This window comes from Lampris incognitus, chromosome 9 (genome assembly GCF_029633865.1).
Source record: "Lampris incognitus isolate fLamInc1 chromosome 9, fLamInc1.hap2, whole genome shotgun sequence".
Lineage (NCBI taxonomy): Eukaryota > Metazoa > Chordata > Actinopteri > Lampriformes > Lampridae > Lampris > Lampris incognitus.
In genome coordinates, this window is record NC_079219.1 from 11,241,087 (window position 1) to 11,254,162 (window position 13,076).

At 43.0% G+C, this 13,076-nt stretch overlaps 1 protein-coding gene across 1 annotated transcript in view; it reads left to right on the plus strand.

Moving 5' to 3' along the window:
- Positions 1-466: 466 nt before the first annotated feature.
- pogzb (pogo transposable element derived with ZNF domain b) overlaps positions 467-13,076 on the plus strand; it is a 97,595-nt gene continuing 84,985 nt past the window's right edge. The window contains exon 1 of the mRNA XM_056286163.1: positions 467-570. The gene's annotated coding sequence lies outside the window, so the exon portion shown is untranslated. The remainder of the gene's footprint in view (positions 571-13,076) is intronic.

A 13,076-nucleotide genomic window follows, 5' to 3' on the forward strand; every position in this document is an offset into this window, starting at 1 on the left:
ATACACTGGGATTGTGGAAATGCTTAGCGATTTAAAATGGGAAATATGTGGTTCTCCACTATTTTCATTAATTATTTTTAATAACTAGGTGACTGCAGTTTATATTCAGCCTCTGCATTCTTCACAAAGGATTTGATTTTTTAGACAAAATGGCTGCATGCAATCCATTATTTGTTTTGGGGGGAATTTCACAGCTTGAATAATGATGCTCTTTCACTTAATGATGAAGTGTGGTGGGCTAAAGATTAAGTTGCCGTGTTCTTTATTTAACCACGCGGTTATTTTGTCTTTTGATATAATTCTTGAGCAAAACACGCAGTTTTTATGATCATTATTTCCTGAGAATTTCCTTCGCCTTTCACATGCGTCTTTGCATAATTAAGGACCAATCAAACTTGCGCTGTGAACCGGAAATTACGTTCGACGAGTTTGAACCAATGGGAGCCACGGACAAAGGAGAATGAAAGCCCGCCCCTCCATACACCGCCGTCCTTCCAATGGATCCTCGGCACCACTATTCTGCGCTTTAATTCAATCATCCGCAGCGCTGCTCCGATAAGCAGTAGGAAGGTAAGTCCGGTCTCTGTGCGTCATTGTAGGTTTCGCTGTTGTGTCACTGCGTGTCCGGTAATTCATATCCGCTGCTGAAGCGTCTCAGTGTGTTGACGCGCCGCTCGCGGACACCGCAGAGAGAAACAAAACACGCGCGGCGGAGGAGGACAATGCCTCTGGCAAATCACACTTTCCGCTTCCCTGCTCCTGTATTTCACGTCTTTCCCCTCTTCTGATATTATCGTTATTTATCTTGTTCAGACCCGTTTTTTTCCATTCCCTTTGCAAGGCATTAACGTACTCATAAAGAACTAGTTTGATCCCGCCCACTTTGATTTTGGTTTGATTTCCCCAGAGCCATGACAGGGTTGCGTCAACGGAAGTTCAAAATGCTCGGTCGTCACGTGATCACGGTACTCAGCGTTTCACGCTCAACTTTTTTTGGCGTCATGAACGCGCCATCTGGGTACTCATAGTGCACTGCGTGTTGTCATATAAGTGTCAGTGTGAACGCACTTGTGCACTCAAAAATAGCAAGTGAACGTACGGAAGAACTCGAATTGAGACGCTGCTCACCCTCAGTGGTTGCTGTCTTGGCTACGTAGCGGAAGGGGAGGGACCACAAGCCCATTTTCAAACTTGTGAAAATGTTTCTTTCAATTTGTTTCTTTCAGTTTTTTTTTCAATTTGTTTCTGATCTTTTCCTTATCCCTTTTCCGCTTGATTGAAAAACTGAACATAGATGGCCTCTTTGACTCCCGGTTCAAACCAGCGTTTCTCCCTATCAAGGATGTGCGCATCCTCATCCTTGAAAGAGTGGCCATTGGCCAGTAGATGGTGTAGACTGCGGAGTCCTGGCTTGACGCGTTAATTCCTCTGTGTTGTGCCCTCCTCTTGGCTGGAGTCTGGTTGGTTTCCCCAGTGTACAAGTCACGGCAATCCTCTCGGCAGTTAACAGCGTACACTATATTGCTCTGTTTGTGCCGCAGCGCATTTTGGGTTTGACCCCTCACATCCTACTCATCACCTCTTCCAGCTCCTCCCCGCAGGGAGGCGTTACAGGGCACTGTCCACTAGGACTAAACGCGTCACAGCCCCCCCCCCCTAGCGATCAGGACTCTGAATTCCCCCTATAGTCCCCTCCTCACACACCATTGGCATGCATACCACCATTCACCTAATTGTTATGCGTGATGTTTGTCTCTGCCATTGTGTAACTGTATTGTTCGTGGTAATATGTGGGGTGTCTGTTGTTGTCCGTGTATGTATTGTGCCGGAGAGTTTAACTTGTATCGAAAACCGGCCACCGGCCTTGGCCGTGTGGCTAACAAACCAATCTAATCTAATCCAAAGCAACTGGGACGCGATGACCATCACTTGAACCCAGGGAGGGCCTAAGAGTACATCTGTCACCATCTTACAATGCTGTGACTGCAACCATTCCCAAATACTCTATGAATAGTACACGGCCACTAAAACGCTAGTTTAAATTCTCACAGCAATTTGCATATGAAACCGATCGTTTCTGGTCGTTATGCCATTGTATTGTTTATAAGCGTGGGCTACCTGCAGGCATTTGAGACCGAAGAGGTCGCTTAGATTGATGAAACGTTTCTAATAGACGTTGTGTGCAGATTAACTGATTCCACTTTCTGTGATTTTCTTATACCTGGATTATTGAGCATACGTAAATACATAACAGCGCGTTCGTTTTTAATAAAAAATGAACTGAAGTCAAGTGAGCAAACAAGCCGTCATATAGCTATTTTTGGTGGGTAACAATTGTGGTCAAATGTTGGGGATAATACTCCGCCCCATAGACAACATGCATAAACGCTGCATCTGCCAATGCGGCGTCCATGCTTGCTGCTTACGTCATCGTCGCTCCGCTATTGGACCAGGCAAGGCCGGTCTGTAGTGCGGGAGCGAGTCGTTTTTCTGTTCTACTTTTTTTTCTGGTCAACAGTTTACTAAGAAAGGCTGCTAGGTGCGCAAGAGAGGCGTTTGTATCAAAGTTTGGCTTACCTGAACTGAATTGTTTACCTGGTGGCAAATAATTCATTGTCATTAGGAATTGTAAAAGCTCGCGTTTGCTTATTTTCCTTGGTTAGTGCTTGTGGAGACGTCCCCATATAACTTTAATGTACATGAAATGTGCAGAAAGTTTTTTTTACAATGTGGAAATTGCCTTTTCTGTCTTGAAAAGCACTATCAATCAATCAATCAATCAATCAATCAATCAATCAATCAATCATTCGATCATTCAATCAATCCATCAATCAACCATTCAATCAATCAAGCTGCATTTTATACAGCGCTTTTCTAGCTGCAACAGCCGCTCAAAGCGCTTTACATTTCTGGTCAAATCTGGATTTCAGACCCCTGTTATAACAGCACACAAGCCGCTTTCTGTACAACCGCTACCTATTCCGTATGCGTAAGGCCTCAGAAATGCGATTTACAACGATTAACTTATTCACACGTGTGTTACAAAAAGATTTGACATGGGCCGTTCGAGACTACTGACATTAAGCAGACCAGTGACAGACCTGAGTCGGTATGCATAATGCAGATAACGGGTTATAAATGTAATTATTATTATTATTACCTACCCATCAGTTGAGCTTTTCTTGTGCTCCAGGTCACACACACAGCTCATCACTTTGAAATAATGGGGGGGGGGGGAATCGAAATAGTGCATCTGTAAGTACTAATAATTGACTATCATTAAGAAAAATTAAATCGGCAAATACAAATCAAATAGTGAGACACTGGCCGTCAGTCTGCTTTCTATATTTTTATAGCAATGAAAGGACACAGATATACTCCAAGACAGACAATTTCAAAGACAAGTATAGGATAAAATGAGATGTGTCTGTCAGTCGGTCAGTCAAGCTCCATTTTACATAGCCGTAGTTGAGGCCCAGACGGGAATGATACGGTAAAAAAAAATTGTAAAACTATAGTACACTATAAATAGTATGGAATATAGTAAGTATAAAAACACGAGATGGCCACTACAACAATATACAGTATAGTAAAGCAGTACCATATTGTTATTATCAATAGCCTGTACTACACCTTATTGTATGAGTATATTGTAATATTATAGTAGTAATATAATAATAATAATAATAATGATAATAATATAATCATAAATAGTAGCATAATCGTAGTATAATATTGGGCTAAACAAATAAAATTGACTTGACTTAAATGAAATAAAAATGGTAAATAAAAGTGTGTATGGTACACACAGTAGTATAATAATATACTAGTATAACAATATAACTTTATGAAATATAATAATAATAATAATAATTAATAATAATAATAATAGCATATATATTATATACAGATTCATTCATTCATCATCAGCCGCTCCTCCGGGGTCGGGCCGCGGTGGCAGCAAGCTAAGTAGGGCACTCCGGACGTCCCTCTCCCCAGCAGGATCCCAAGGCGTTCCCAGGCCAGATTGGACATGTAGTCCCTCCAGCGAGTTCTGGGTCTACCCCGGGGTCTCCTCCCTGTTGGCCGTGCCCGGTAAACCTCCAAAGGAAGGTGTCCAGGAGGCATCCTAATCAGATGCCCGAACCACCTCAACTGGCTCCTTTCGACGCGAAGGAGCAGCGGCTCTACTCCAAGCTCCCTCCGGAGGTCTGAGCTCCTCACCCTATCTCTAAGGCTGAGCCCAGACACCCTACGGAGGAAACTCGTTTCAGCCGCTTGTATCCGCGATCTCATCCTTTCGGTCACTACCCAAAGCTCATGACCATAGGTGAGGGTTGGAATGAAGACTGAAATTGAGAGCTTTGCCTTCCAGCTCAGCTCCCTCTTCACCACAACGGTCCGGTACAACGTCCGCATTACTGCTGATGCTGCACCAATCCACCTGTCAATCTCCCGCTCCATCCTACCCTCACTCGTGAACAAGACCCCGAGATACTTGAACTCCTTCACTTGAGGCAACAACTCATCCCCAACCCGGAGGGAGCAAGCCACCACTTTCTGGTAGAGAACCATGGCCTCAGACATGGAGGTGCTGACTCTCATCCATTTCACACTCAGCTGCAAACCGCCCCAGTCCGCACTGGAAGTCGTGATCTGATGAAGCCAACAAAACCACGTCATCTGCGAAGAGCAGAGATGCTATTCTGAGGTTCCCATATAATACGGTATAATAAATACTAAATACTAATATTGTAATGTGTATCCATCCATTATCCAAACCGCTTATCCTGCTGTCAGGGTCGCGGGGATGCTGGAGCCTAACCCAGCAGTCATTGGGCGGCAATAATCCATCCATCCATCCGTCCGTCCATCCATTATCCAAACCGCTTATCCTGCTCTCAGGGTCGCGGGGATGCCGAAGCCTATATCCCAGCAGTCATTGGGCGGACGTCATTGGGTCCGCCCAATAATAATAATAATAATACAATAACAACAACTGCCACCCAATGATTGCTGGGATAGGCTCCAGCATCCCCGCGACCCTGAGAGCAGGATAAGCGGTCAAGATAATGGATGGATGGATTCCTCAACCGATTTCAATGAGTCGTTTTTATATTCAAGTGTTTATGGTCTACGTGGAGTACTTTTTTTTTGTCACCGGTTTACTAAGAAACGCAGCTAGATGCGCAAGAGAGGCGTGTGTATCAACGTTAGGCTTACGTGAACTGAATTGTTTACGTGGTGGAAAATAATTCATTGTCATAAGGAATTGTAAAAGCTCGCGTTTGCTTATTTTCCTTGGTTAATATTTGTGGAGCCGTCCCCATATTATTTTCCATGAAATGTACATTTTGCAACAAAACGCTCACCACAGATCAGCTTGAGGTGGACAGGCTGGAATTGTGAGCCAATTACATGGGGGGATGACTAGGTGGCCAGCTGGAGAGCCAGGTTGGGAAATTTGCCAGGACACCGGGGAACCCCCTAGTCTTTGCAGTAAGTGCCATGGGATCTTTAATGACCACAGTGCGTCAGGACCTCGGTTTAACGTCTCATCTGAAGGACGGCATCTCCTACAGCATAGTGTCTCTCCGTCACTGCACTGGGGCATTAGGATTTTTTGGATAGTTGTTTTTATTAGGAGCAGAGGGAAGACTGCCCTCTACTGGCCCACCAACACCACTTACGGCAGCAACTCCCGAGTTTTCCCGGGAGGTCTCCCATCCAAGTACTAACCAAGCCTAAGGCTGTGCGATATGATGATATATATCATGTGACGACAGAAAACGTCTACCGTTTCATATTAAGCTCTATCGTTTATTTCGTTGTGTCACAAATCGCACTCTTTATGGCAATGTTTTTGGTCATTTCGGCGACCCTTTCCGCTCTTTGCACAGCACAGACGCAGGCAGGAAATGTGCATGAAGGCAATACCAACAAACATGGAGGGCAGTGAACGTAACGCAGAGCGGGGTCATTTCGAACAGGACTCCGACCAGCCAGGACAAAACGAGGAGCTTGAACCTAAAAGAGGGGCTACTTCTATCGTGTGGACGTGATTTGAATATGACAAGTCGGACACGGACCAGAAAACCGTACTTTAAAAAAAAACATGCCGCACGCCGGTCCCCACAACACACTCGAACACAACTAGCCTCTTTTACCACCTACGCAAGAATCGTGTCAAACAGTACGGAGTCTACAGCCGAGAGCCGCAAAAGCCCAGCCGAGTGCTCAAAACAAACCCCAGACTCAGACGTTGCAAGACGCTTTTGCCCACAGCAAACCGTATGTCAAAGAATCACGAAGATGGAGGAGGTAACGACTGCTGTTGCAACTTACATCTGCCAAGATATGGCCCCAATTTACACGGTCGAGAAACAGGGGTTTTGTGAGTTGGTGCGAACACTCGACCCAAACGTTGAGTAGCCTCGTTTATATCAAGAGTTTCTAGAGGAGGAAATCCCCAAGGTATTCTACTAGGCTACAACAACAAGATAGGTGGATGAGCCGAACGACACATCCCTATATGAGCCTGACTATATACACTTCATCCCGAGACTGGACACTCTGCTGTCGGTGTTTTGCCCACCGTCTTCACCTAGCCATTGCTAGTGTAACAAACAATGTAAAAATATATATTTCAGTAATAATAAACCTTATAGTAGGCCACGTAGTATTTTACGGACTTGAGGGTGCTATTGTTTAATAGCATCTTTTCAACTTTGAACACAATTCCCTCCTGTGAACTGCAGATTTCCAATAAAACCATCAAGACCATCAAAACTGACTGTCAGTTTGAAAGGCATATTTCATATATGCACTACCAGATATAATAACAAAAACCAGGCCTATATGTTAAAGTAGCAGTTGAATTTAAAAACTATCACGGCCATTAAAATTAGATATCAGCTTAGAAGGTCATCATTTCTTGTATGCACAAATATAAATGATAATTTACAACAAAAAAACCTGTTCCATGTTCAAGTGCCAGTTGAATTTAAAGTGGGAATTCACGACATTCATTATGTGTTTATTAATAATGGTGAGTCACAGAACCTCATATATGTCCCAATGGCACAGCATAGTAAAATTTTAATATTCTCCACGAGGGGATGAGGGCTGGGAACAAATAAAGCTTATTGCAGAGATGAAGGCTGTGCACTGTAACAGTCCAGCGAGGAATAGAGTAGGGGGAAAATACAGCTCTCCATGCGCTGAGAAGCAGGAGGGAGAACGCACAACTGAATTCCCCGATATGCCTGTGAAACAGCCTCGCACAGCCGCCACAGGAAGTAAACAAATGCAGCTGCGTTGTGTTAATTTTTTTAACGTGTTAAATATTTCAAATTAATCACAAAAATTAATAAGTTCCTTTTGATAACATAACACTAGTTTATACACATATATATTTTATGTATCGTTTGCCTTTTTACTGTGGAGTTATTTACCGCATGGTCTGACAGGATGCAGATGCGGGGCAGGCTAAGCTAACTGCTAGCCCATGCAGACAGGCAGTTCCGATAACACCGAGGGTGGTCTGGCGGCGGCCTCACCTAGGATTGACTGTGTTTTTGGTGTCGTCGTATGGAGTGCGGGGAGGTGTATGGAAGGTTGAGAGAACTGGAGTTGGATTGGCTGGGGGAGCCTGGTCTGCTGTGTCCGGTGGGCCCAGGGACCATGGCCCTGCCTGGAGCTGTGCCCAAGGAGGAAACGCAGAGGGCGGTAAGACAGGACACGGAAGCGGGGCAGGCTAAACTAACTGCTAGCCCAGGCAGACCGGCAGTTCCAACAGTCATCCTTGCGTTCGCTCTCTTGGACAGTGAGTTTTTTATTTTTGGGCTATATAATGTGTTTTTGTAGTTTGGATATACACTCACTGGCCACTTTATTAGGTACACCTTGCTAGTACCGGGTTGGACCCCCTTTTGCCTTCAGAAATGCCTTAATCCTTCGTGGCATAGATTCAACAAGGTACTGGAAACATTCCTCAGAGAGTTTGGTCCATATTGACATGATAGCATCACGTAGTTGCTGCAGATTTGTCGGCTGCACATCCATGATGCGAATCTCCCGGTCCACCACATCCCAAAGGTGCTCTATTGGATTGCTTTGCTTTCATGTTGTTGACGCCAAATTCTGACCCTACCATCCGAATGTCGCAGCAGAAATTGAGACTCATCAGACCAGGCAACGTTTTTCCAATCTTCTATTGTCCAATTTTGGTGAGCCTGTGCGAATTGTAGCCTCAGTTTCCTGTTCTTAGCTGACAGGAGTGGCACCCGGTGTGGTCTTCTGCTGCTGTAGCCCATCTGCCTCAAGGTTCGACGTGTTGTGCGTTCAGAGATGCTCTTCTGCATACCTCGGTTGTAATGAGTGCTTATTTGAGTTACTGTTGCCTTTCTATCAGCTCGAACCAGTCTGGCCATTCTCCTCTGACCTCTGGCATCAATAAGGCATTTTCGCCCACAGAACTGCCGCTCCCTGGATATTTTCTTTTTCGGACCATTCTCTGTAAACCCTAGAGATGGTTGTGCGTGAAAATCCCAGTAGATCAGCCGTTTCTGAAATGCTCAGATCAGCCCGTCTGGCACCAACAACCATGCCACGTTCAAAGTCACTTAAATCACCTTTCTTCCCCATTCTGATGCTCGGTTTGAACTGCAGCAGATCGTCTTGACCATGTCTACATGCCTAAATGCATTGAGTTGCTGCCATGTGATTGGCTGATTAGAAATTTGCGTTAACGAGCAGTTGGACAGGTGTGCCTAATAAAGTGACCGGTGAGTGTATGTGTTCTTGTAGTTTGGACGTGTTTTTGTCTGTGTTGCACTGCTGTGGGCTGGGGGAAACGATATTTCATTTCATTTCATGTGCACAGGTGCATGGAATGAAATGACATATGTTCTTGATTCTTGAATTCATTAAATAAATCTCTAATAAACTCAGAAATATGAATAACATGTCAAGCAGTTTGTGCCCTTTCCTCTGTGTTGTCCTTGCACATAGTCTCCACCATGGTTTGCTGTATTGTATGGGGATGCTCCAATCGCTCGGAGAAAGGAGTACAAATGTATGGTTTCCCCACTGACAGAGGAGAAAAGTGGTTGGTTGAAGTCAGCAGGAGCAATCTTACTATCACTAAAGATTACAACAACAGAACAATATGTGAGGTAATCATATTCAAAAACTGTATTTGCACTTTTTCCACAACAAGACCACACCATCGGGAAGCTTAATGTTTGGTTTGGTTTGGCATCTTTCATAGTTTTGCAGAACTATCATGTTAATTTTATCTCCCGCCTTCTCATCTCTTTCGTTATTCTCAAATTACGCACTGCGTTAAATCTTTGTTTCCACTTTTCCCCTCCTTTCCTCCGAGTCAACCCTGGGATGAGTTTCTCAGCACCGATCCCGATCAAGTCACCCATTTCGAAGGTTTATAACAAACTTGTCATGTGACAGTTCACCAGCCACTAAAGTCAAGGCTACCTGGGAGCTTGAACTGGGCTTGAACCTGGATGATGACTGGTGGAACGTTGCTCTTAACAAAATTCACACAAGCTCAACTTGCGTTCGACTCACACTCATACAGTTCAAGGTAGTATTTAGGGTTCATTTTTCCAAAGCGCGATTGTCACAAGTTTATCCCAATAACACTGACAGTTGGGATAAATGCCATGCGTCATCTGGCAATCTCGCCCATATGTTCTACTCCTGTCCTTTATTATCTTGTTTTTGGCAGAACTACTGATACTATGTCAAAAAATTATTTCCAAAACTATAAAAGTCTCTCCCCATATTACCATATTTGGGCTTCCAGAAGGCTACTACCAATTTACCTCTAAGCAGTTAGATGTTCTAGCTTTCACTTCCTTACTGGTGAGACGCCACCTTCTCCTCCACTGGAAGTCTACCAAAGCTCCCTCCAGCACTCAGTGGCTAATTCTTTTTGGAGGTGGTAGGTATTGTCTCAGAGAGTAAGGAAAAAATCCCAGAAAATTAAAATTATGCATAATTATGCGTAAATTTGCAAAATATGCATTTTTCTAAAAATGGCTAAAAATCACTTTTCTCGGCATTTCAGATGATTCTGAGCATTTGGGGGGAGGGAGTTGGAGTGGGGGGGGTTTAGGGGCAGGGGGAAGGCGGTTAGCTGGCAGGATGAAGAGGGGTTCTTCTAGTCTACTCATATATTTTCGTAATGTGTGTGTGTGTGGTGTTAGTGTGTGTGTGTTAGTTAGTGTAGATAGCGGGACCGAAAACTAAAGCAGTTATGATCCTAATTCTTTTTGGAGGTGGTAGGTATTGTTCCAGAGAGTACGGGAAAAATCTAAAAAAAATTAAAACTATGCATAATTATGCAAAATATGCATTTTTCTAAAAATGGCTAAAAAAAACACTTTTCTCGGCATTTCAGATGATTCTGAGCATCTTTGATTTTTTCAGCTATATAAAAAAAATTTCTGGGACTTAGAAATGTTTTGGCATTATGCAAAATACTAGAAGAACCCCGCTACAATGTAGCGGTTTGGTTATCCACCCGTCTAAATCTCCCTCCTCTTCACCCTGCCAGCTAACCGCCTTCCCCCTGCCCCTAAACCCCCCCCTCACTCCAACTCCCTCCCCCCAAATGCTCAGAATAATCAGAAATGCCGAGAAAAGTGGTTTTTAGCCATTTTTAGAAAATGCGTATTTTGCATAATTATGCATAATTATTTTAATTTTATGCTATTTTTCTGGTCCTCTCTGGAACAATACCTACCACCTCCAAAAAAATTAGGATCATGAGTGCAGTTTTGCAAAAATGCATATATTTTGCATAATGCCAAAACATTTCTAAGTCCCAGAATTTTTTTTATATAGGTGAAAAAAATCAAAGATGCTCAGAATCATCTGAAATGCCGACAAAAGTGGTTTTTAGCCATTTTTAGAAAAATGAACATTTTGCATATTTATGCATAATTATGCATAATTTTAATTTTCTGGGATTTTTCCCTTACTCTCTGAGACAATACCTACCGCCTCCAAAAAGAATTAGGATCATAAGTGCTTTAGTTTTCGGTCCCGCTATCTACACTAACACACACACACACACACACACACACACACACATACACACACACACACACACTAACACCACACACACACACATTACGAAAATATATGAGTAGAATATGCATTTTTGCAAAAATGCACTTATGATCCTAATTTTTTTGGAGGTGGTAGGTATTGTTCCAGAGAGGACCAGAAAAATAGCAGAAATTTAAAATAATTATAATAATTACGCATAATTATGCAAAATATGCATTTTCTACAAATGGCTGAAAACCAGTTGTCGGCATTTCAGATGATTCTGAGCATTTGGAGGGAGGGAGTTGGAGTGGGGGGGTAAACCACTTTTCTCAGCATTTCAGATGATTCTGAGCATTTGGGGGGAGGGAGTTGGAGTGGGGGGGGGGTTTAGGGGCAGGGGGAAGGCGGTTAGCTGTCAGGATGAAGAGGAGGGAGATTTAGACGGGTGGATAACCAAACCGCTCATTGTAGCAGGGTTCTTCTAGTATATACACTACCGTTCAAAAGTTTGGGATCACCCAAACAATTTTGTGTTTTCCATGAAAAGTCACACTTATTCACCACCATATGTTGTGAAATGAATAGAAAATAGAGTCAAGACATTGACAAGGTTAGAAATAATGATTTGTATTTGAAATAAGATTTTTTTTACATCAAACTTTGCTTTCGTCAAAGAATCCTCCATTTGCAGCAATTACAGCATTGCAGACCTTTGGCATTCTAGCTGTTAATTTGTTGAGGTAATCTGGAGAAATTGCACCCCACGCTTCCAGAAGCAGCTCCCACAAGTTGGATTGGTTGGATGGGCACTTCTTTGAGCAGATTGAGTTTCTGGAGCATCACATTTGTGGGGTCAATTAAATGCTCAAAATGGCCAGAAAAAGAGAATTTTCATCTGAAACTCGACAGTCTATTCTTGTTCTTAGAAATGAAGGCTATTCCATGCGAGAAATTGCTAAGAAATTGAAGATTTCCTACACCGGTGTGTACTACTCCCTTCAGAGGACAGCACAAACAGGCTCTAACAGGTACTATTTAATGAAGATGCCAGTTGGGGACCTGTGAGGCATCTGTTTCTCAAACTAGAGACTCTAATGTACTTATCTTCTTGCTCAGTTGTGCAACGCGGCCTCCCACTTCTTTTTCTACTCTGGTTAGAGCCTGTTTGTGCTGTCCTCTGAAGGGAGTAGTACACACCGGTGTAGGAAATCTTCAATTTCTTAGCAATTTCTCGCATGGAATAGCCTTCATTTCTAAGAACAAGAATAGACTGTCGAGTTTCAGATGAAAGTTCTCTTTTTCTGGCCATTTTGAGCGTTTAATTGACCCCACAAATGTGATGCTCCAGAAACTCAATCTGCTCAAAGAAGTGCCCATCCAACCAATCCAACTTGTGGGAGCTGCTTCTGGAAGCGTGGGGTGCAATTTCTCCAGATTACCTCAACAAATTAACAGCTAGAATGCCAAAGGTCTGCAATGCTGTAATTGCTGCAAATGGAGGATTCTTTGACGAAAGCAAAGTTTGATGTAAAAAAAATCTTATTTCAAATACAAATCATTATTTCTAACCTTGTCAATGTCTTGACTCTATTTTCTATTCATTTCACAACATATGGTGGTGAATAAGTGTGACTTTTCATGGAAAACACAAAATTGTTTGGGTGATCCCAAACTTTTGAACGGTAGTGTATATATAAAAGGGCAAGACCAGGCTGACAGAAAATGCTATTCCCACCATCTTTGTGCATCACCCAGAGGTCAAAAAGAGGAGGGCCCCAGCACCCCGATGCACCCCTGGACCTGTAATTATAAAGCTCATAGCTGTTGATCATAGCTATAGTGTTTAAGGTAACACATGTATAAAAAATATGAGCTCTTAATAGTTACAGTGATATTTATTTTGAAGTGATATTATTTTGAATATTTACAAATGAACAGTGCCATGTTTTCTACTTACATCCATTTCAAAGATTAAGGTAAGGAAGGATGATGAGATT